This window comes from Cervus canadensis, chromosome 22, assembly GCF_019320065.1.
Source record: "Cervus canadensis isolate Bull #8, Minnesota chromosome 22, ASM1932006v1, whole genome shotgun sequence".
In the NCBI taxonomy this organism is placed as follows: Eukaryota; Metazoa; Chordata; class Mammalia; order Artiodactyla; family Cervidae; genus Cervus; species Cervus canadensis.
In genome coordinates, this window is record NC_057407.1 from 50755014 (window position 1) to 50778612 (window position 23599).

Genomic DNA, 23599 nt, shown 5'->3' on the forward strand with positions numbered 1-23599 from the left:
CCTGCATTGGCACGTGAGTTCTTTACCACTAGCACCATTGTGGAAGGCCCCATTTAGTGTCAAAATCACCCTCTCCATCAATCATCTTCTCCACGCCAGTCCTTCTCCTCAGAGGGTCTATATCCCTAGCAGCTACAGCAGCAACCTGGACCCTTTGATAAAAGTCATATGGACCCCTGACCAAAGCCAAACCAATCAGATTCTCCCGCAGGAAATGTGGAATCAGGGTTCAGAGTCCAGTGGGTCTCCCTCCCCTTCTCTCGCTCTTCCATGCTCCTCCCACTCCTGTCTCTCTTTCTCAGGGTTTGAGAGGAGCAAGGAGCCTATTTTCCAGGCCGAGGCTTTTCCTCCCCTAAGAAAGAGGCTTCAGAGTGAGAGTGAAGGAAACACTGGGAGAAAACCATGAAGGAAGGAGAGAATGGCTTGCAAGGTGGGTCCCTAAGTACCCACTTCATGACCTAGTGTCTATTTGGAACCAGAGCCAGAGACCACTGAGGTAAGCAGCCAGCACTTACTATTCTAGAAGGGTGTGGGTGCTCAGCAGTGCTCTTCCCCTTCCTCTTTTGACTCACCACCTGGCTCCAAAGGACCCAAGATCCAGGGCTTCAGAGTTCCAGCGGCTGCTTCAAAGCCCTCGGCCACTGGCGTCCCCCTCCGCTGCCATCTTGAGAGCCTGAAGATATAAACGATACTTGAAAAGCAGCACAAAGACTGAAAGCTGAAGTTTCCTCATCATTTTCTAATGTATCTCCAGTAGGAAGGTCAGCGTCTGAAACTTTCCTTCGGGAGAAAGAAGTGGTTTTCAATGCTTGGAACAATTTTGTACCTTTTTTGTCAAACAAAAACGACGTCCAGCCATCATTTTCCCCTAACTTATCTTGAAACAGGATGAACCCAGGGAAAAGCTTGAGGAGACGAAGGAGCAATATAAAGAGAAGAGGGAGAAGGAAGAGGAGAAACGGCTCACTGACCCTGCGCTGCTCTGGGGCTGGCTGTGAGTTCTGGTTTCAGCCTTCTCGGCAGTCCCAGGCGGTGGGCGCCAAACCGCGGAACAGTGAGGGGACGGCAGTCACGCACAGCCCTGGAAGCCAAAGGCCTGGATGTGTATCCCGCTCTGCCATTTACTGCACAACTGTTTGCTTCAGTTTCCTCAGCTGTGAAAGGAGGATGAGGGTAGGTGAGGCTTACCCTAACTCTTACGTGATAGGGGCGGGGCGCGCCCGCCATTAGCCCGCGGCCATTAGCAGAGTGGGCATGCGCACAGACCCTGACACGTGGACGTCAACGTGCCGCCGTTAGCACTCAGCCGTTAGTGGGGGTGGGGCAGGCGCACAGACTAGCACGTGATCTGCAGGGGGCGTGGCAGTCACAGGGACCCCAGCGCGGAGCTGAAAGCAGCTGGCGGTTATCACGGGGCTGGCTGCTAGCAGGGTGCAGGGCGTAGCAGCCACTAGCACCTGGTATTAGTGAGGCCCTTGGAGTTGGCTATTAACTGAGAGGCGTGGCCCAACCATTACCACCAGTGGTTTCCTTTTAGAAGGGTTAGCAGTTCTGCTCTGCAAACGGCCAGTGTCTCTGTGACCCTGGAGGCGGCAGTAACCCTGGGTCATCGGCAGCGGCAGCAGTACCCTACCCTCGTTTGAGCAGCCTGAGGTGCCTGGCTCCCTCAGCGATGATGGCCTGGAAGGGTCTGGATACCCAGCCCTGAGGATGCCTAGGGCTGAGATCCGGCTCCTCAGCCGGGCAAGGTACTGGACCAGCTCTCAGGGCCGGGGACTGGCCTGCTAAAACCCCTCCTCATAGTCAGGCCTGGACATGGGAGGAAGAAAGTTAAGCCTGGGAACTTTGTCCTTTCTCATCAGAACAGAGAAAAACATTTGTTTGGGTGAAGGTTTATGGGAACATTGTAACCAGCTTCAAGAACAAAGGATCTGACACCTAGAAGTCCATAACAGCCAACGTTGCTCCTCCCTCACTTTTCTTATAAAAGGGCTTTGATGAAAGCTTTCAAGAATTCAGGCTTTTTATGGCATGAACCACCTATCTTCTTGCAGGGACCTGTAATAAATCTTTTTCTGGTCCAGACTCGTACATTTTGGTATAATTTGAGCTCATTGTACTCAGGCACACAGACTTGCTTTGGGTAAGAGATACGTGCAACAATCTATGAGCACAGCCTGTAGTATAGGGGGTGCCTAATAAAACTTTGGCTATTACTACTTCCAGATGTACAAGCTGGATTTAGAAGTTCCAGATGGACAAGCTGGATTTAGAAAAGGCAGAGGAACCAGAGATCAAATTGCCAATATCCGCTGGCTCATAGAAAAAGCAAGACAATTCCAGAAAAACATCTGCTTCATTGACGATGCTAAAGTCTTTGACTGTGTGGATCACAACAAACTGTGGGAAATTCTTAAAGAGATGGGAATATCAGACCACCTTACCTGCCTCCTGAGAAACCTGTATGCAGGTCAAGAAGCAACAGTTAGAACCAGACATGGAACAACAGACTGGTTCCAAACTGGGAAAAGAGTATATCAAGGCTGTATTTTGTCACCCTGCTTATTTAACTTAAATGCAGAGTACATCATGCAAAATGTCGGGCTGGATGAATCACAAGCTGGAATCAAGATTGCAGGCAGAAATATCAATAACCTCAGATATGTAGATACCACCACACTTATGGCAGAAAGTAAAGAGGAACTAAAGAGCACTTTGATGAAGGTAAAAGAGGAGAGTGAAAAATCTGGCTTAAAAGTCAACGTTCAGAAAACTAATATCATGGCATCTGGTCCCATCACTTCATTGCAAATAGATGGGGAAACAGTGGAAACAGTGACAGACTTTATTTTCGTGGGCTCCAAAATCACTGCAGATAGTGACTGCAGCAATGAAATTAAAAGATGCTTGCTCCTTGGAAGAAAAGCTATGACAAACCTAGACAGCATATTAAAAAGCAGAGACATTACTTTGCCGACAAAGGTCCATATAGTCAAAGCTATGGTTTTTCTAGTAGTCATGTATGGATTTGTGTGTTGGACCATAAAAAAGTTAAGCACCAAAGAATCAATGCTTTTTCATTGTTGTTCAAAACAGAGTCCCTTGAACTGCAAGGAGATCAAACCAGTCAATCCTAAAGGAAATTACTCCTGAATATTCACTGGAAGGACTGATGCTGAAGCTCCAATACTTTGTCCACCTGGTGCAAAGAGCCAACTCATTAGAAATGACCCTGATGCTGAGAAAGACTGAAGGCAGGTGGAGAAGGGGATGACAGAGGATGAGATGGTTGGATGGCATCACTGACCCAATGCACATGAGTTTGAGCAAGCTCCAGGAGATGGTGAAGGACAAGGAAGCCTGGCATGCTGCAGTCCATGGGGTCACAAACAGTCGGACATGACTGAGCAACTGAACAACAACATAAAGAACTTCAGTTCAACAACAACAATAAAAAATAAAAAAATAAAAAGCAAAAAACCCCAACAACCAAAAAAATTTTTAATGGATAAAGGACTTGAACAGACATTTCTCCAAAGATATCCAAATGCCAAAAAGCACATGAAAGATGCTCTACATCACTAGTCATAAGGGGAAAGCAATTCAAAACCACAATGAGATAGTATTTTGCACCCATTAGAATAGCTGCCACAGAAAAACAGACAAACAGAAAAGAATTAGTGTTGGCGAGGATGTTGAAGAGTTAGAAACTTGTGTACTGTTGATAGGAATGTAAAATGGTGCAGTAATTGTGGGAAACAATATGATGTTTCCTCAAAAAGATTAAAAATAAAATTGCCATATGATCCAGCAATCTATTTCTGGGTATACACATAAAAGAAATGAAAACAAGGTCTCAAGGAGATATCTGTACACTCGTGTTCATAGCAGAATTAATCACAATAGCCAAAAGGTAGAAGCAACCCAGGTGTCCACCAATGGATGAATGGATAAACAAAATGTGGTAGATACAATCAATAGAATATTATTCATCCTTAAAAAGGAAGGGGATTCTGACATATACCACAATATAGATGACCTTTGAGGACATTATATTAAGTGAACCAAGCCCAGTCATAAAAGGACAAATAATGTATGATTCCACCTATATGAAGTAACTAGACTGGTCAAATTCAGAGACATAAAGAAGAATGGTGGTTGCCAGGGTCTGGGAGCTGGGGAGGAAGAATGGAAAATTGTTTAAGTAAATAAAGAGATCCAGTTTTGCAAAATAAAAAGAGTTCTGAAGATTGGTTGTACAATGATGTGAATGTACTTAACAATATTGAACTATATACTTAAAAGTGATTAAAGTGGTAAATTTTGTATTATTTGTATTTTTATCACCACCAAAAAAAATAGAATATACATGGTATACACAATGATAATGTAAAAATAATATTACTAACAACAATTAGGGGACTTCCCTGGTAGTCCAGTGGCTAAGACTCTGCACTCCCAATGTGGGGGCCTGGCTTCGATCCCTGATCAGGGAAATAGATCCCACATGCCACAACAAAGATTGAAGACCCCATGTGCCACAATTAAGACCTGGTGCAACCAAATAAAGAAATGTTATTTTTTAAAACCAGTAACAACAATTGAGAGAGGGGAAGACAGATAAATAAATATATTGAAAGAAATCAATGTGAACCCTGGAAATTTGACCGAAGAAAAAGAACTGACAAAAATTGGGTACAGACGGGGGGAAATGAAAAAAAAGAGAGAGAGAGAGATAGAAGCAAAATTGACTACAGCAAAGTCAATAGAGTTTAAATGAAGGGAAGAGTGAAATTACCAATGTAAACACCCGAAGAAATTAAAAGAGCACAAACTTTTCAGATCTCCAGAAAGTACACACACATACTACCCCACCACCACAAACACAAAGGAAGCAGATCATGTAACAAAAGATTATAAAAAGGAAAAATAGATGGCATCAAATATGATGACAGAACTAACATCCAACTCACTTGCTTTAATAACAAATGTAAAGTATGTAAACATCTAGTAAGAGATCATATTCTTATATTGGGTCATGAAGAAAAAACCAACAATATGTATACAAGAGGCATATCTAAGACAGCCTAACCCAGAAAGGTGGGAAATGAGAGGCTGCACCAAGGTTGCAAGCAAATTCATATCAAAAGAAAGTAGAGGCTCTGAAGCTCCTTCATAGACAGGGTAGAATTCAGGGCAAAAAGCACTAAACAGGCCATAGGATAAAGCAGCAAAAACAAGGAAAAATGAACATTAATAGGAGACTTTAATCCACGTCTCTTTAACCCCTAACTTAACATGAAAAACAGTATAGATAGGACATAAAACCCCCTAAATTCACAAATTAACCACAAGGGACTAATTAATACATTCTAAAAGATAAAAAATATGTTTGCAGGGGTTTGGTTGGTTGAAACCAAAAGCTTTGAGAACAACTGTCTTGGCAGACTAAGGAGTTAGGTCTGAGAGACAGCTGGCAGCAGACATCTGAGTCCCACTTCTGGTCCTCCAGTCTGTACGGTAAACGGTTGGCTGCTTAGTCATCACTACTGTCCTCAGAGCCTGCTCTCGAATCTCTCCTGCTAGATGGAGGAAGTAAAACTCACTTCCTCTTGGATCATAATGATGCCAGCTGGGCATCAGAGAAAATGCAGACTAATGGAATGGCAATTCCTGCTAATCTCCCCCGTGGTTTATTTCACAGCCTAAACAAGATGTGCTATTAACATAGGACACACACACACACACACACACACACACACACACACACACACACACACACTCACTTACTCTCCTCCCTCCCTCCCTGGCACTATAGGATCACTGAGGCCTTTCTTTGCTCATTGAATGTATGTAGCCAGGGTCTGTCATAGACTGTGTGGCTTCATCTTTATAGGCAGCTGTCTCTTGGGAGTGTCTCATCAATAAATCCCTCCCCCTTCATCTCTTTTGCTTTTTATCAGCCCAGCTCCACAAGGTACCATTATCTCCACCTGCCCTTGAAAATGTTTATTTCAAGATGTCTCTCTGATGGCTAGTCATGCAACTTGGATGATGACTTTGCAAATAAACATGAGCAGAAAATTCTACCCAACCAACAGGAGGTTATTCAAAAGCTTTTTATCTGTGAAAGTCAATTATCTTTTCTGACATTTTCTTGCTCAGTTTGCAAAGGAATATATACACACATATATATACACACATATATATATATATGTGGAAATAATGAATTTGGAACACAGATAATAAGAACAATTAATATTTATCGATCATTTACTACAAATGAATTGCTTTGCATAATTTATCCCAGCACCCCTGCAGAGTACAGAAAATCTCTTCCCAGCACATCCAGATGGAAAAACTGAAGCTCAGAAAGGCTAAATAACATGCCCAGTGAATTCTCAGGCTCTGAGTGGCAGAGTATGTGTTCTGTGGACCCATGGTCTGGGTCAATTCCTCAATTCCAAGCTGTGAACTCAGTGGTCATTAATCTGTGTCACTACCTGCTAAAGCAAGGCTTAGATGCTGTTATATACTGCATGCATGTGTCCCCTGAAAATTCACATTGAAATCCTAACCCTCAATATAATAGTATTGGAGATGAGGCCCTTGGGAGGCAATCAGGTTCAGAAGTAGTCACAAGAGTGGAGTCCCCATGATTAGAAAGAGACTAGAGCTCCGTCTCTCTGGACCATGGACACGGTAAGATGGCAGCTGTCTACAAGCCAGGAAGTAAGCCCTCACCAGAACCTGTCCATTCTGGCACCCTGATATTAAATCTCCTGGCCTCTAGAACTGTGAAAAATACATTTCTGCTGTTTAACCTACCCAGCCTGGGACTTCCCTGGTGGTCCAGTGCTTAAGACTCCACTTTGCAATGCAGGGGACACAGGTTCGATCCCTGGTTGGGGAACTAAGATCCTACTTGCCGCAGAGTACCTAAGGCCCCATGCCACAGCTAGAGTCCAGGCATCACAACAAAAGATCAGCTTGACACAACAAAGATCCCACATGCTGCAACTAAGCCCTGACATATCTACTTGGTGCTCTGTGGTGACCGGGATGGGAAGGAAATCCAGAACAGTAGGTACATATGAATACGTATACCTGAGTCACTTTGCCGCACAGCATAAACTAATGCAACATTGTAAAGCAGCTATACTCCAATAAAGATTAATTTAAAAAAATGCTATTAAGGTAGTCCTTTGCTAATACGCCTATTCCTCCATTCAGTTTAATACACTCCTTGGAAAAGTTATGACCAACCTAGACAGCATATTAAAAAGCAGAGACAGCACTTTGTCAACTAAGGTCCGTCTAGTCAAGGCTATGGTTTTTCCAGTGGTCATGTATGGATGTGAGAGTTAGACTATAAAGAAAGCTGAGTGCAGAAGAATTGATGCTTTTGAACTGTGGTGTTGGAGAAGACTCTTGAGAGTCCCTTGGACTGCAAGGAGATCCAACCAGTCCATCCTAAAGGAGATCAGTCCTGGGTGTTCATTGGAAGGACTGATGCTGAAGCTGAAACTCCAATACTTTGGCCACCTGATGCGAAGAGCTGACTCATTTGAAAAGACCCTGATAACGGGAAAGATTGAGGGCAGGAGGAGAAGGGGATGACAGAGGATGAGATGGTTGGATGGCATCACTGACATGGGTTTGGGTAAACTCCGGGAGTTGGTGATGGACAGGGAGGCCCAGTGTGCTGTGGTTCATGGGGTCGCAAAGAGTCAGACCTGACTGAGCGATTGAACTGAACTGAACTGATGATAAGGAAACATAAAGCTTGATCCCACCAATGCTCACAGGTTGGAGGAAGGCAGGCTGCCCCTTCCACCATCATCTGCTACATCTGGTGGTTCAAATTCTGATCTGGTCTGGCAGCTGAGGCCCTGGCCTCTCCCTCTGACCTTCCGGTGCCTCCTGCTGAGGGCTCTTCCTGCTCCAGCATGCTATCCTGTAATAGTGCAGTGTCTTTTCAAAAACTATGGTTGTACAACAGCACTGCTGTCCCCATTTTCTTCTCCACAATACTCCAGATTTCCACCTCCATCTTGCAGTCCCTCTCCCTCCAGGCTCCAAGGCACTCTCTGGATCCCATTGGCCAATCCTGCCCCTCAGATACCAGAGTCCCTGATCTGCAAGGGGATGGGAACTGTAGCTGATGAAGAGACATGCCATCAAGACATGTCAATGCATACACAGAATAGGAGGGGAGAATATCCACAAGATCCATGGGAAGGATTGCCTGGGAAAGGCCAAATCCATCCAGACTTCATTTGGTCCTGAAGACACGCCTATCAGCTTTCTCCTCTTGGACTTGAGCAGCAAAATCTTCCTGCAGAACAGAGACTGGAAGATCCAGTGTCAGAAGACCAACGTGGTTTTTTGTTTGTTTGTTTCTAGTTTTTCATTGTACTATTTCACAATACTATATAATAGATTTTCACATTCCCAGATCCAGATTTCCCTATTTTTAAAATCTTACAAGACCAATGTGTTTTTAATTCTACATTCCTATCATTTACGAAGGATGTCAGGTCCCACCATCCCTACTCACAGCAGGGGATGCTGAGACGTTGCAAGAGCTCATAGGCTGAGAGGAGAATTAGCTCTCAACATTAAAGATATTTCTAGAGTAAACAGGTCCAAAAGAGCTCTGCTTCCTGAGTGTCACCCTAGAATCAATGTCAAGAGAAAAAAGGGGGAACTAAAATGATTAGTACTTTGTTCCTTCTTCAAATGGATATTTGCCATCTTCAAGAACTCCATCAGTTTACAGACTGATAGATCATCCAACTCCCATTACTACAATAAGAAAACTGATCCCCTGAGGAATCATATTACCTCCTCAGGACCATATGGGCTCAACCAAGTTCTTAAGGCTGGAACAAGCCTCCCTTTTCCCAATCCTAAGCTCCCTCCTCTGCATCACGAGAATGCTTTCAATGTGAGTATCAAACTTAAAAGGAGGTAGATCACAAACTGCAAACTGCTGAAGTAGAAATTAATCAATCATTTGGAGACAGGGGCTGTTCAGGGTCCCTAAACGAAGCTCTGCCTCTCCCACCCCAGGCCCATATGCCACTGCCCTCTGCCAGGGCAGCTCCTGGACTGCTGGGTGTCCTTCTGCTCAGGACATTGAGCAAACTAGGTCAAACGCGGTATTCAGCAACCTTTCATAAGCATTGAAGGTCATCTCAGTGCTCAGCATTTTTGCATCTTTTCAAATAAATAATGAAAGTGGAGATTCTCAATATGGCATAGCTGGGCTAATTCCCTGGGAGCTGCATTCACGCGGCACCACATATTGCCAGCATATGTTTCTCCTTGTAGAGTGGATGCCAAATTAAGATTACATTAGGGAATAAATTTTCCTAAAGAATTAAGGACATCAAACAATAACTTGTTAGAAAAATGTACTAGGGAGGAATCTGAGCAAAGGGAAGTCCTGTTTACAATAGCAACACACAAAAGGGAAACTTGAGGCGAACAATTAAGGAGATAGGGTCTATATAACTACTAAAAGTGTTGTTAGCTGCTCAGTCGTGTCCAACTCTTTGCGAGCTCATGGGCAGTAGCCCACCAGTCTCCTCTGTCCATAGAATTCTCGAGACAAGAATACTGGAGTGGGTAGTCATTCCTTTCTCCAGGGGATTGTCCCGATCCAGGGATCAAACCTGGGTCTCCTGCATTGCAGGTGGATTCTTTACCATCTGAGCCACCAGGGAAGCTCATAGAACTACTAATAAAATCCTCAAAATGTCACCAGATGATCTTGAAGTCTGAACTGTACCTCACTGATGGATATGCACATGAAATAGTCCACAAATGATCATTCTTTCAAGATCATTTAACATATATTTAACAGAATCCCAAACAAAATTCTGAAGCTACTTGTTGTAGGCAAACTTATGGCTTCCTAAATAGGTCCATGTCCTAATCCCAGTACCTTTGAATATATCACATACATGGTAGACTTTAGAAATGTGATTAAGGGTGAAGACTTTGCAATGGGGGGAGATTATCCTGGAATATCCAGAGCTGAACTTCATCACACAGATCTTTTAAATTAGAGGATATTTTCTGGCTCTGCTTAGAATGAAAAAAGTCAGAGAGATGAAGCATTGCTGCCTTTAGAGGTGGGACTTCCCTGGTGGTTATGAATCCACCTGCCAATGCAGGGGGACATGGGTTCATTCCCTGGTCTGCAAAGATTCCATGTGTCATGGGGCAACTAAGCCCCTGCACCACAACTACTCAGCCTGGAAGCCTAGAGCTCACGCTCCACAACAAAAGAAGCCCCCTCAGTGAGAAGCCCGTGCACCGCAACTAGAGAGCAGCCTGCATGAAGCACCGATGACCTAGAACAGCTGAAAATGAATGAATAATAAACAAAATATGCTATTGTAAGTGATGTTCTAATACATAAAACTCCAAAAAAAAAAAAAAAAGAGGAAGGGGGTCCATGAGCCAAGGAATATGGGCAGCCTCTAGAAGTAGGAAAGGTCAAGAAAATGATTCTCTCCCATAGCCTCCAGGATGGAATGCAGCTCTACTAACACTTTGATTTTAACCAAGTGAGACTTCTGACCTACAGAACCATGAAGTAACAAACCTGTGTTATGTTAAGCCATTAAGTTTATGGTAGTATTTTGTTACAAATCACAGGGAAACCAATACACCATTTTTTTGTTGTTGTTGTTTTTTATCATTTATTTTTATTAGTTGGAGGCTAATTACTTTACAATATTGTAGTGGTTCTTCCCATACATTGACATGAATTAACCATGGATCCACATGTGTTCCCCATCCTGAATCCCCCTCCCACCTCCCTCCCCATCCCATCCCTCTGGGTCATCCCAGTGCACCAGCCCCGAGCATTTTGTCTCATGCATCCAACCTGGACTGGCGATGTGTTTCACATTTGATAATATATAGGTTTCAATGCTATTCTCTCAGATCATCCCACCCTCACCTTCTCCCATAGAGTCCAAATGTCTGTTCTATACATCTGTGACTCTTTTCCTGTCTTGCATATAGGGTAATCATTACCATCTTTCTAAATTCCATACATATGCGTTAGTGTACTGTATTGGTGTTTATCTTTCTGGCTTACCCACTCTGTATAATGGGCTGCAGTTTCATCCATCTCATTAGAACTGATTCAAATGTATTCTTTTTTTTTTTTAATTTTTATTTATTTATTTATTCGGGATGGGGAATACGTGTAAATCTATGGCTGATTCAAATGGATTCTTTTTAATGGCTGAGTAATATTCCATTGTGTATATATACCATAGCTTCCTTATCCATTCGTCTGCTGATGGGCATCTAGGTTGCTTCCATGTCCTGGCTATTATAAACAGTGCTGCAATGAACATTGGGTTACACGTATCTCTTTCAGTTCTGGTTTCCTTGGTGTGTATGCCCAGGAGTGGGATTGCTGGATCATATGACAGTTCTATTTCCAGTTTTTTAAGGAATCTCCACACTGTTCCCCATAGCGGCTGTACTAGTTTGCATTCCCACCAACAGTGTAAGAGGGTTCCCTTTTCTCCACACCCTCTCCAGCATTTATTTGTAGACTTTTGGATAGCAGCCATCCTGACTGGCATGTAATGGTACCTCATTGTGGTTTCGATTTGCATTTCTCTGATAATGAGTGATGTTGAGCATCTTTTCATGTGTTTGTTAGCCATCTGTATGTCTTCTTTGGAGAAATGTTTGTTTAGATCTTTGGCCCATTTTTTGACTGGGTCATTTATTTTTCTGGAATTGAGCTGCAGGAGTTGCTTGTATATTTTTTGAGATTAATCCTTTCTCTGTTGCTTCATTTGCTATTATTTTCTCCCATTCTGAAGGCTGTCTCTTCACCTTGGTTATAGTTTCCATTGTTGTGCAAAAGCTTTTAAGCTTAATTAGGTCCCATTTGTTTATTTTTGCTTTTATTTCCAATATTCTGGGAGGTGAGTCATGGAGGATCTTGCTGTGATTTATGTTGGAGAGTGTTTTGCCTATGTTCTCCTCTAGGAGTTTTATAGTTTCTGGTCTTACATTTAGATCTTTAATCCATTTTGAGTTTATTTTTGTGTACGGTGTTAGAAAGTGTTCTAGTTTCATCCTTTTACAAGTGGTTGACCAGTTTTCCCAGCACCACTTGTTAAAGAGGTTGCCTTTTTTCCATTGTATATTCTTGCCTCCTTTGTCGAAGATAAGGTGTCCATAGGTATGTAGATTTATCTCTGGGCTTTCTATTCTGTTCCATTGATCTATATTTCTGTCTTTGTGCCAGTACCAGTCTTGATGACTGTGGCTTTGTAGTAGAGCCTGAAGTCAGGCACGTTGATTCCTCCAGTTCCATTCTTCTTTCTCAAGATTGCTTTGGCTATTTGAGGTTTTTTGTATTTCTTTTTGTTGTAATGGTGAATGGTATTGTTTCCTTAATTTCTCTTTCTGTTTTCTCATTGTAAGTGTATAGGAATGCAAGGGATTTCTGTGTGTTAATTTTACATCCTGCAACTTTACTATATTCATTGATTAGCTCTAGTAATTTTGTGGTAGAGTCTTTAGGGTTTTCTATGTACAGGATCACTGAGGAAGGCTTTCTTATCTCTCCTGGCTATTCTTTGGAACTCTGCATTCAAATGGGAATATCTTTCCTTTTCTCTTTTGCTTTTCACTTCTCTTCTTTTCACAGCTATTTGTAAGGCCTCCTCAGACAACCATTTTGCCTTTTTGCACTTCTTTTCCATGTGGATGGACAGGGAGGCCTGATGTGCTGCAATTCATGGGGTCGCAGAGAGTCGGACACGACTGAGCGACTGAACTGAACTGAACTGAACTGATGTAGAGGATCATGTACTCTGCAAACAGTGAGAGTTTTACTTCTTTTCCTATCTGGATTCCTTTTATTTCTTTTTCTGCTCTGATTGCTATGGCCAAAACTTCCAAAACTATGTTGAATGGTAGTGGTGAGAGTGGGCACCCTTGTCTTGTTCCTGACTTTAGGGGAAATGCTTTTAATTTTTCACTGTTGAGGATAATGTTTGCTGTGGGGTTGTCATATATAGCTTTTATTATGTTGAGGTATGTTCCTTCTATTCCTGCTTTCTGGAGAGTTTTTGTCATAAATGGATGTTGAATTTTGTCACAGGCTTTTTCTGCATCTATTGAGATAATCATATGGTTTTTATCTTTCAAGTTGTTAATGTGGCAATACACCATTTTTTAAACCTGACCAGAATTTGAAATTGTGAAGTATTGCAGAATTAGCCTAAGAAGGAAAAATAGGGACCAAGCAAGGGGGAAAAATGAATATTCTTGACATGAAAATTATTAGAGGAGACCACCCTGTTAGGTACTAAAATACATCTGGTACTGGAATGTAGAATCAAATAAATGAATGTGGAACCAAATAAATGCTCCAGAAGTAGACTCTATCACATTCAACATTTTTACATTCTTAGAGGAAATATCACTAAATAATGGAGATGTCTATTAACAAATTTAAAATTGTTGTTGCTCAGTCATGTCCGACTCTCTGCACCACACCAGGCCTCCCTGTCCTTCACTATTTTCCAGAGTTTGCTCAAACTCATGCCCATTGAGTTGATGATGTCATCTAACCATCTCATTCTCTGTCACCCCCTTCTCCTCCTGCCTTTAGTCCTTCCCAGGATCAGGATCTTTTCCAGTGAGTCAGATCTTCATATCAGGTGACCAAAGTATTGGAGCTTCAACTTCAGCATCAGTCCTTCCAGTGAATGTTCAGGATTTGTTTCCTTTAGGATTGACTGGTTTGACCGTGCTGTCCAAAGGACTCTCAAGAGTCTTTTCCAGCACCATAGTTCAAAACCATCAATTCGCTGTGCTCAGCCTTCTTTTCAGTCCAACTGTCACATCTGTACATGACAATGGGAAAAACGATAGCTTTGATGATATCGACCTTTGTCTACAAAGTGATGCCTCTGCTTTTTATTATGCTGTCTAGGTTTGTCATAGCTTTCTGTCCAAGGAGCAAGTATCTTTTAATTTCATGGCTGCAGTCACCATCTTCAGTGATTTTGGAGCTCAAGAAAATAAGGTTGATCACTGTTTCCTTGTTTCTCCACTTATTTACCATGACATAATGGGACCAGTGTCAGACTTTATTTTTGAGGGCTCCAAAATCACTGCAGATGGTGACTGCAGCCACGAAATTAAAAGTCGCTTACTCCTTGGAAGGAAAGTTATGACCAACCTAGATAGCATATTAAAAAGCAGAGACATTGCTTTGCCAACAAAGGTCTGTCTAGTCAAGGCTATGGTTTTTCCAGTGGTCATGTATGGATGTGAGAGTTGGACTGTGAAGAAAGCTGAGCGCTGAAAAACTGATGCTTTTGAACTGTGGTGTTGGAGAAGACTCTTGAGAGTCCCTTGGACTGTGAGGAGATCCAACCAGTCCACCCTAAAGGAGATCAGTCCTGGGTGTTCATTGGAAGGACTGATGCTGAAGCTGAAACTCCAATACTTGGCCACCTCATGCAACAAGTTGACTCATTGGAAAAGTCCCTGATGCTGGGAGGGATTGGGGGCAGGAGGAGAAGGGGACAACAGAGGATGAGATGGCTGGATGGTATCACCAACTCGATGGACATGAGTTTGAGTAGGCTCCGGGAGTTGGTGGTGGACAGGGAGGCCTGGCATGCTGCGATTCATGGGGTTGCAAAGAGTCGGACACGACTGAGCGACTGAACTGAACTGAACTGAATGGGACCAGATGCTATGATCTTAGATTTTTGAACACTGAGTTTTAAGCCAGCTTTTTCACTCTCCTCTTTCACCTTCATCAAGAGGCTCTTTAGTTCCTCTTCACTTTCTGCCATTAGGGTGGTGTCATCTGCATATCTGAGGTTATTGGTATTTCTCCCAGCAAACTTGATTCCATCTTGTGATTCATCTAGCCCTGTATTTCGCATGATATATTCTGCATAGAACTTAAATAAGCAGGGTGATAATATACAACCTTGGCATACTCCTTTCCCAATTTGGAACCAGTCCCTTGTTCCATATCTGGTTCTAATTGTTGCTTCTTGACCTGAACACAGGTTTCTCAGGAGGCAGGTAAGGTGGTCTGGTATTCCAATCTCTTTAAGAATTTTCCACAGTTTGTTGTGATTCTCACAGTCCAAGGCTTTAGCATAGTCAATGACACAGAAGTAGATGTTTTTCTGGAATTCCCTTACTTTTTCTATGATTCAACAAACGTTGGCAATTTGATCTCTGCTTCCTCTTCTTTTTCTAAACCCAGCTTGTACATCTGGACGTTCTTGGTTCACATACTGCTGAAGGCTAGCTTGAAGGATTTTGAGCATTACCTTGCTAGTGTGTGAAATGAGTGCAATTATGGCATAGTTTGAACATTCTTTGGCATTGCCCTTCTTTGGGATTGGAATGAAAACTGACCTTTTTCAGTCCTGTGGCCACTACTGAGTTTTCCAAATTTAACTGAAAATAAAATTAGTTTATATCCTCAGCTTACCATAAATCAAAATAAATTTTAGATCACTGGGGCAGTCCCAAGATGATGGAGGAACAGGATGTGGAGACCACTTTCTCCCCAACAAATTCAACAAAAGATCATTTGAATGCTGAGCAACTTCCACAAAATAACTTCTGAGCACTGGCAGAGGACACCAGGCACCCAGAAAGGCAGCCCATTCTCTTCGAGGAGGTATGATAAAATATAAAAGACCAAAAGAGAGACCAAAGAGTTAGGGAGTTAGGGACGGAGACCCGTTGTGAGGGAGGGAGGGAGTTGTGAAGGAGGAGAAGTTTCCAAACAGCAGGAAACCCTCTCACCGGAGGGTCTTTGGGGAGTTTTGGAATCTCAGAGGGCAACATAACCAGGAGAAAGAAAAAAAACAACAACAACACAGAACAAGCACCTACCTAACTGCAATTCCCAGCGGAGAAGCAGCCTAGATGCTCACATCCGCCACCAGTGAGCGGGAGCTGTGTAGGGAGGCGCGAGCTGCAAGCTTAGGGTAAGGACCAGGCCTGAGGACAATCTAAGGGAACTAACATGAGATAGCAACCCAAACTGTGGGATAGCCAGAAAAAAAAAAAAAAACCCAGAACTTTCCTGCAAAAAACTCTAACCTAAGGCACTGCCTGGCCCGTCACAGAAGCACTGAGTGAATACCAAAGGAGAGTTAGCCAGCTGTGTACAGACCCCTCCCCCCACCGGAGGCAGAGAGGAGGGCATGCAACAGCCAGAGCCTGAAGGCAAGGGGCAATCTCAGCCACAGAGACCGGCATCCTCCACCAAACTGTGAGCAGGCTCCCAGTTGCTAACCACATCTTCCTGGGATCCTGGACAGCTGACATCTGCCAGGAGGGTTGCGGCCTGAGATCAGCTCCCCAGAGGAGACACACGGCACACCTGAGACAGTGCTCTCGCTGCAAACCCAGGAAACCAAGTTGCCAGGATAGGGAAGTGGTTAAGACACACGGTCCACATGGGACAGTGTGCTCGCCAATCACTTGGTTGCCTGAGCTGCTCAGACCTAGGAAGCATACAAAACACATGCCCAATCAAGTCTGTGCCCTTGAGGAGGACCTGAGAACCTGAACCTGAGAAGCTTAGACCTGGGAAGTGCACGAAACACAAGGTCTGCTTTGGACAGTACCCCTGCAGAGCAACCTGGAGCCTGAGCAGTGTAGACCCGGAAAGCACATGCCACTGTGAGCAGGGGAAAATCCAGTGTGGTCCATACACTGCAAGCACTCCCCACACACGCCAGTGATATTTGTTTGCAGTGTTTCTCTCTCCCCACAACACAACTAAACACGTGAGTCTAAATAAGTGACCACCTTCACCCCCATTGTGTCAGGGTGGAAATTAGACACCGAAGTGACTTGCAAACAGAGGAAGCCAAAATAAACAAAGAGAGAATGCTCTGGAAGTGACAGGTGTAACAGATTAAAACCCTATAGTTAATATTGACTCAGCATTGGAAGGGGCCTATAGACCTTGAGAAGAAGTACAAGCTGGAACAACGGACTATCTGAAACTGAACTGAGCCCACACGGCCTTCAACGGCTCCAGAGAAATTCCTAGATATATTTTTACTATTATCATGTTTAATTTTTTTATGTTTAAGTTATTACTCCTTTAATTTTCATTTTTATAGCCTACTATTACCTTGCAAAAAAAACACACCCTATTTTTAAAGCAAATTTCATATATATATATATATTTTTTATCATTTTTGTGATTGATTTTGTTTTGTATTTTTAAGAGTCTAACCTCCACTCTAGATTTTTAATCTTTGCTTTTTGGTATTTGTCATCAGTTTTGTACCTTTAAGAACTGAATCTTCAGTACCCATTTTCCTTAGGGATGTGATTACTACCTTGATTTCTCTCTCCCCTTTTGACTCTCCCTTTTCTCCCCCAGGTCATCTCTATCTCCTCCCTCCCGCTTCTCTTCTCTACTTCACTCTGTGAATCTCTCTGGGTGTTCTGGGCTGTGGAGAATACTTAAGGAACTGATTACTGGCTAGCTTGCTCTCTCCCCTTTGGATTCCCCCTCTTCTCCTCCTGGTCACCTCTATCTCCCTCCTCCCTCTTCTTTTCTCCGTGTAACTCTGTGAATCTCTCTGGGCGTCCCTCACTGTGGAAAATTTTTTCACCATTAACCTGGATGTTTTATCACCTGTGCCGTATGGATGGAGAACTCTTGATGCTACTGTAAGAATAAGACTGAGAGCCAGAGGCAGGAGGCTTAAATTCAAAACTTGACAACACCAGAGAAATCCTGATTCCAGGGAACATTAATAGACAAGAGCTCATCCAAAAGCCTCTATACCAACACGGAAACCAAGCTCCACCTAAGAGCCAACAAGTTCCAGTGCAAGACATACCACATTAATTCTCCAGCAACACAGGAACACAGCCCTGAGCATTAAAATACAGGCTACCCAAAGCCATGCCAAACCCACAGATACCTCAACATTCACTACTGGACACTTCATTGCACTCCAGAGAGAAGAGATCCAACTCCACCCACCAAAACACAGATGCAAGCTCCCCTAACCAGGAAACCTTGACAAGCCTCTCATCCAACCTCACCCACAGGGAGCAAGCTCCACAGTAAAGAGTAACCACAAACTTCCAGCCTACAGAAAAGCCAACCCCAAACACAGCAATCTAAATTAAATGAAAAGGCAGGGAAATATTCAGCAGGTAAAGGAACATGATAAATGTCCACCAAACCAAACAAAAGAGGAGGACATAGGGAGTCTACCTGAAAAAGAATTCAGAATAATGAGAGTAAAGATGATCCAAAATCTTGAGAACAAAATGGAGTTACAGATAAATAGACTACAGAGAAGGATTGAGAAGATGCAAGAAATGTTTAACAAGGACCTAGAAGAAATAAAAAAGAGTCAATCAATAATGAATAATGCAATAACTGAGATCAAAAGCACTCTGGAGGGAACCAACAGTAGAATAACTGAGGCAGAAGATAGGATAAGTGTGGTGGAAGATAGAATGGTGGAAATAAATGAAATAGAGAGGAAAAAAGAAAAAGGAATTAAAAGAAATGAGGAAAACCTCAGAGACTTCTGGGACAATGTTAAATGCCCCAACATTCAAATCATAAGAATCCCAGAAGAAGAAGACAAAAAGAAAGACCATGAGAAAATAGTTGAGGAGATAATAAGTTGAAAACTTCCCTAAAATGGGAAAGGAAATAACCACCCAAGTCCAAGAAAACCAGAGAGTCCCAAACAGGATGAACCCAAGGCAAAACAATCCAAGACACATATTAAACAAATTAATGAAGACCAAACACAAAGAACAAATATTAAAAACAGCAAGGGAAAAACAACAACTATACTACAAAACTAAGTCATTAAGACAGTAAGGTACTGGCACAAAAACAGAAATATAGATCAATGGAACAAAATAGAAAGCCCAGAGATAAATCCGCACACCCATGGACACCTTATCTTTGACAAAGGAGGCAAATGGAGAAAAGACAATCTCTTTAACAAGTGGTGCTGGGAAAACTGGTCAACCAGTTTTGAAAAGGATGAAACTAGAACACTTTCTAACACCATACACAAAAATAAACTCAAAAGGGATTAAAGATCTAAACATAAGATCAGAAACTATAAAACTCCTAGAGGAAAACATAGGCAAAACATTCTCTGACATAAATCACAGCACGATCCTCTATGACCACCCTCCCAGAGTAAAAGCAAAAATAAACAAATTGGACCTAATTAAACTGAAAAGCTCTTGCACAACAAAGGAAACTATAAGCAAGGCTTCAGAATGGGAGAAAATAATAGCAAACGAAGCAACTGACAAAGAATTAATCTCAAAAATATACAAGCAACTCATGCAGATCAACACCAAAAAAATAAACGATCCAATCAAAAAATGGGCCAAAGAACTAAACAGACATTTCTCCAAAGAAGACATACAGATGGCTAACAAACACATGAAAAGATGCTCAACATCATTCATTATCAGAGAAATGCAAATCAAAACCACAATGAGGTACCATCTCACACTGGTCAGAATGGCTGCTATCAAAAAGTCTACAAATAATAAATCCTGCAGAGGGTGCAGAGAAAAGGGAACCCTCTTACACTATTGGTGGGAATGCAACTAACTAGTACAGCCACTATGGAAAACAGTGTGGAAATTCCTTAAAAAACTGGAAATAGAACTGCCATATGACCCAGCAAATCCCATTGCTGGGCATACACACCAAGGAAACCAGAATTGAAAGAGACACGTGTACCCCAATGTTCATCACAGCACTGTTTACAATAGCTAGGACATGGAAGCAACCTAGATGTCCATCAGCAGACGAATGGATAAGAAAGCGGTGGTACATATACACAATGGAATATTACTCAGCTATTAAAAAGAATGCATTTGAATCAGTTCTAATGAGGTGAATGAAACTGGAGCCTATTATACAGAGTGAAGTAAGTCAGAAAGAAAAACACCAATACAGTATATTAACACATATATATGGAATTTAGAAAGATGGTAATGATGACCCTATATGCAAGACAGCAAAAGAGACACAGATGTATAGAACAGACATTTGGACTCTGTGGGAGAAGGTGAGGGTGGGATGATTTGAGAGAATAGCATTGAAACATGTATATTACCATATGTGAAACAGATCGCCAGTCCAAGTTTGATGCATGAAATATGGCACTCAAAGCTGGTGTGCTGGGGCAGCCCTGAAGGATGGGATGGGGAGGGAGGTAGGAAGGGAGGGTCAGGATGGGGGAAATATGTACACCCATGACTGATTCATGTCACTGTATGGCAAAAACTACTACAGTATTGTAAAGTAATTAACCTCCAATTAAAATAAATTAATTAATTTTTAAAAATAAAAATAAAATTTTATATCACTAAAAGAGTAAATATTTTTAAATCTTACAAGATGTGGCAAAGAATAAAATTAAATATATTTAACTATAAACAGGAATTCATATTTTCTAAGCTTTAATTGATGGGAAAATTCAGATTTAATGCTATAAAATATTGATTTTGTGACTTCTAAATGAAAATTAGGAGAGAAAGAAGGAAGTAAAGTATTTTTCAAAGAAAGATAAAGGGTAAAAATCTATATTATATAAAATGCATAATTATCATACACAAATAAGGGACTTCCCTGGCAGTCCAGTGGTTAAGACTCCATGTTTCCAATGCAGGAGGGGTGGGTCCGATCCCTAGTTGTAGAAGTAAGATCCCACATGCCATGTGGTGTGGCCAAAAATAAAAAAAGATCATATGCAAATAAGATGCTCAATAGATGAATGAGCAAAACATATGATCTGATCATCTATGCAGGAGGAAAGAAATTAGTAAACAAGCATTCATAAATGCTCCACCTTGCTGTGATCAAAGAAAAACGAATTAAAATATTCATTAAGTACCATTTTACACCTATTATATTATAGAAAATAATGATAATCCTCAAGGCTAATCAGGTTCTGATGAAGTTAGTACATTTATACACTGCTGGTTGCAATTTAAATAGGTTGTTTTTACAGTGATTTAACTATATACAGCAAAAGCCATAAAATAAAAATTTTCTTGGATTCAGCAATTCCATTAGTAGGAAGTTGTCCTAAGGAAAAAACCCAAAGGAGAGAGAAATGTCTGTATGAAGATATTAATTTAAAAAACTAAAAAACCAAAGGCAACAGACAAGGAATGGTTAAAGTGAGCATTTACTTGGTAGAATATTGGACAGTCATGGAAATGAAAACTATGAAAGCTACCCAGCAACAGAGAAAATGTTAATATTGTACAAAATGTTAAGTTTAATCTGAAAAGTAGCAGGTTGAACCATATGAAGTTATTATTTTTGCACTGAAAAAATGGCCAAATATTGAAAATTCCACATGGTTCAACCTTATTTCTGCATGGATATAGGCAGATAAAAATATCTTCCTGTGGACTAGACCTATGAGGAGGCACAAAGAGAAAAATGGCTGAAAGGTGTTACTATCAAGGATTAACTTTTCAGCTTCTTTTATGCTTCCTGTTCTTGTGATATTATGTGTAAAATTCATTTTAAAGTTAAAACATTGAAGATATGATTGCTATACAGATAAAAACATCTCATGAAACAAGTTAAAGAGTATGATTGTGCTGAATCTTCCCATTTCAGACTCTTTAATTCATTATACAAGAATAAATGAATTAAATTTTCCACTAGAGAAAGAACTAGTTTTTAAAAGATCTAATCAGAAATGTCAACTTGAGTTGTAAAGCCACATAGCAGGGGGTCAAACACCAACTTTCACAGTCAAATCCCATTTATTATTATAATACTTATAAAATACTGGAAAAATTCATTTAACCTCAGGTCCCCTTTCTGTAGTTTCCCTAGTGGCTCAAATGGTAAAGAATCTACCTGCAGTGTGGGAGACCTGGGTTCAATCCCTGGTCGGGAAGATCCCCTGGAGAAGGAAATGGCAACCCAAGATGGAGGCAATAATGGCACTTTCATGAGAATTGTTGTAAAGATTGATAGACTGGTGATGATTACCAATCTCTTAATTGAGTCTCCCTGCTTCATGGATCACAGCATTGTCCTGGTGAAGGGGCGTGTGTAACTCAATGAAGCTATGAACCATGCCTTGCAGGGCCACCTAAGACAGATGATAGTGAAGAGTTCTGACAAAATGTGGTCCACTGGAGAAGAGAATGTCAAACCACTTCAGTATTCCTGCCTTGAGAACATTCATTCTGCCATGCACAGAATGAAAAGGGAAAAAGATAGGACACTGAAAGATGAATTCCCCAGGTCAGTAGGTGCCCAATATGCTACTGGAGATCAGTAGAGAGATAACTCCAGAAAGAATGAAGAGATGGAGCCAAAGCAAAAACAATACCCAGTTGTGGATGGAATGGTGATAGAAGCAAGGTCTGGTGCTGTAAAGAGCAATATTCCATAGGAACCTGGAATGGGTTCATGAATCAAGGAAAATTGGAAGTGATCACACAGGAGATGGCAACACCCTCTTCCAACAACACAAGAAAAGACTCTACACATGGATATCACCAGATGGTCAACACTGAAATTAGATTGATTATATGCTTTGCAGCCAAAGATGGAGAAGCTCTACACAGTCAGCAGAAGCAAGACCGGGAACTGACTGTGGCTCAGATCATGAACTCCTTATTGCCAAATGCAGACTTAAATTGAAGAAAGTGGAGAAAACCACTAGACCATTCAGGTATGACCTAAATCAAATCCCTAATGATTATACAGTAGAAGTGAGAAACAGATTTAAGGGACTAGATCTGATGGACAGAGTGCCTGATGAACTATGGACAGAGGTTCATGATATTGTACAGGAGACAGAGATCAAGACCATCCCCAAGAAAAAGAAATGCAAAAAAGCAAAATGGCTGTCTGAGGAAGCCTTACAAATAGCTAAGAAAAGAAGAGAAGCAAAAAGCAAAGGAGAAAAGGAAAGATATACCCATTTGAATGCAGAGTTCCAAAGAATAGCAAAGAGAGATAAGAAAGCCTTCCTCAGTGATCAACGCAAAGAAATAGAGGAAAATAATAGAATGGGAAAGACTAGAGATCTCTTTGAGATAATTAGAGATACCAAAGGAACATTTCATGCAAAGATGGGCTCAATAAAGGACAGATGTGGTATGGACGTAACAGAAGCAGAAGATATTAAGAAGAGGTGGCAAGAATACACAGAAGAACTGTACAAAAAAGATCTTCATGACCCAGATAATCACGATGGTGTGATCACTCACCTAGTGCCAGACATCTTGGAATGTGAAGTCTAGTGGGCCTTAGGGAGCATCACTACAAACAAAGCTAGTGGAGGTGATGGAATTCCAGTTGAGCTATTTCAAATCCTAAAAGATGATGCTGTGAAAGTGCTGCACTCAATATGCCAGCAAATTTGGGAGACTCAGCAGTGGCCACAGGACTGAAAAGGTCAATTTTCATTCTAGTCACTAAGAAAGGCAATGCCAAAGAATGCTCAAACTACCACACAATTGCACTCATCTCACACGCTAGTAATGCTCAAAA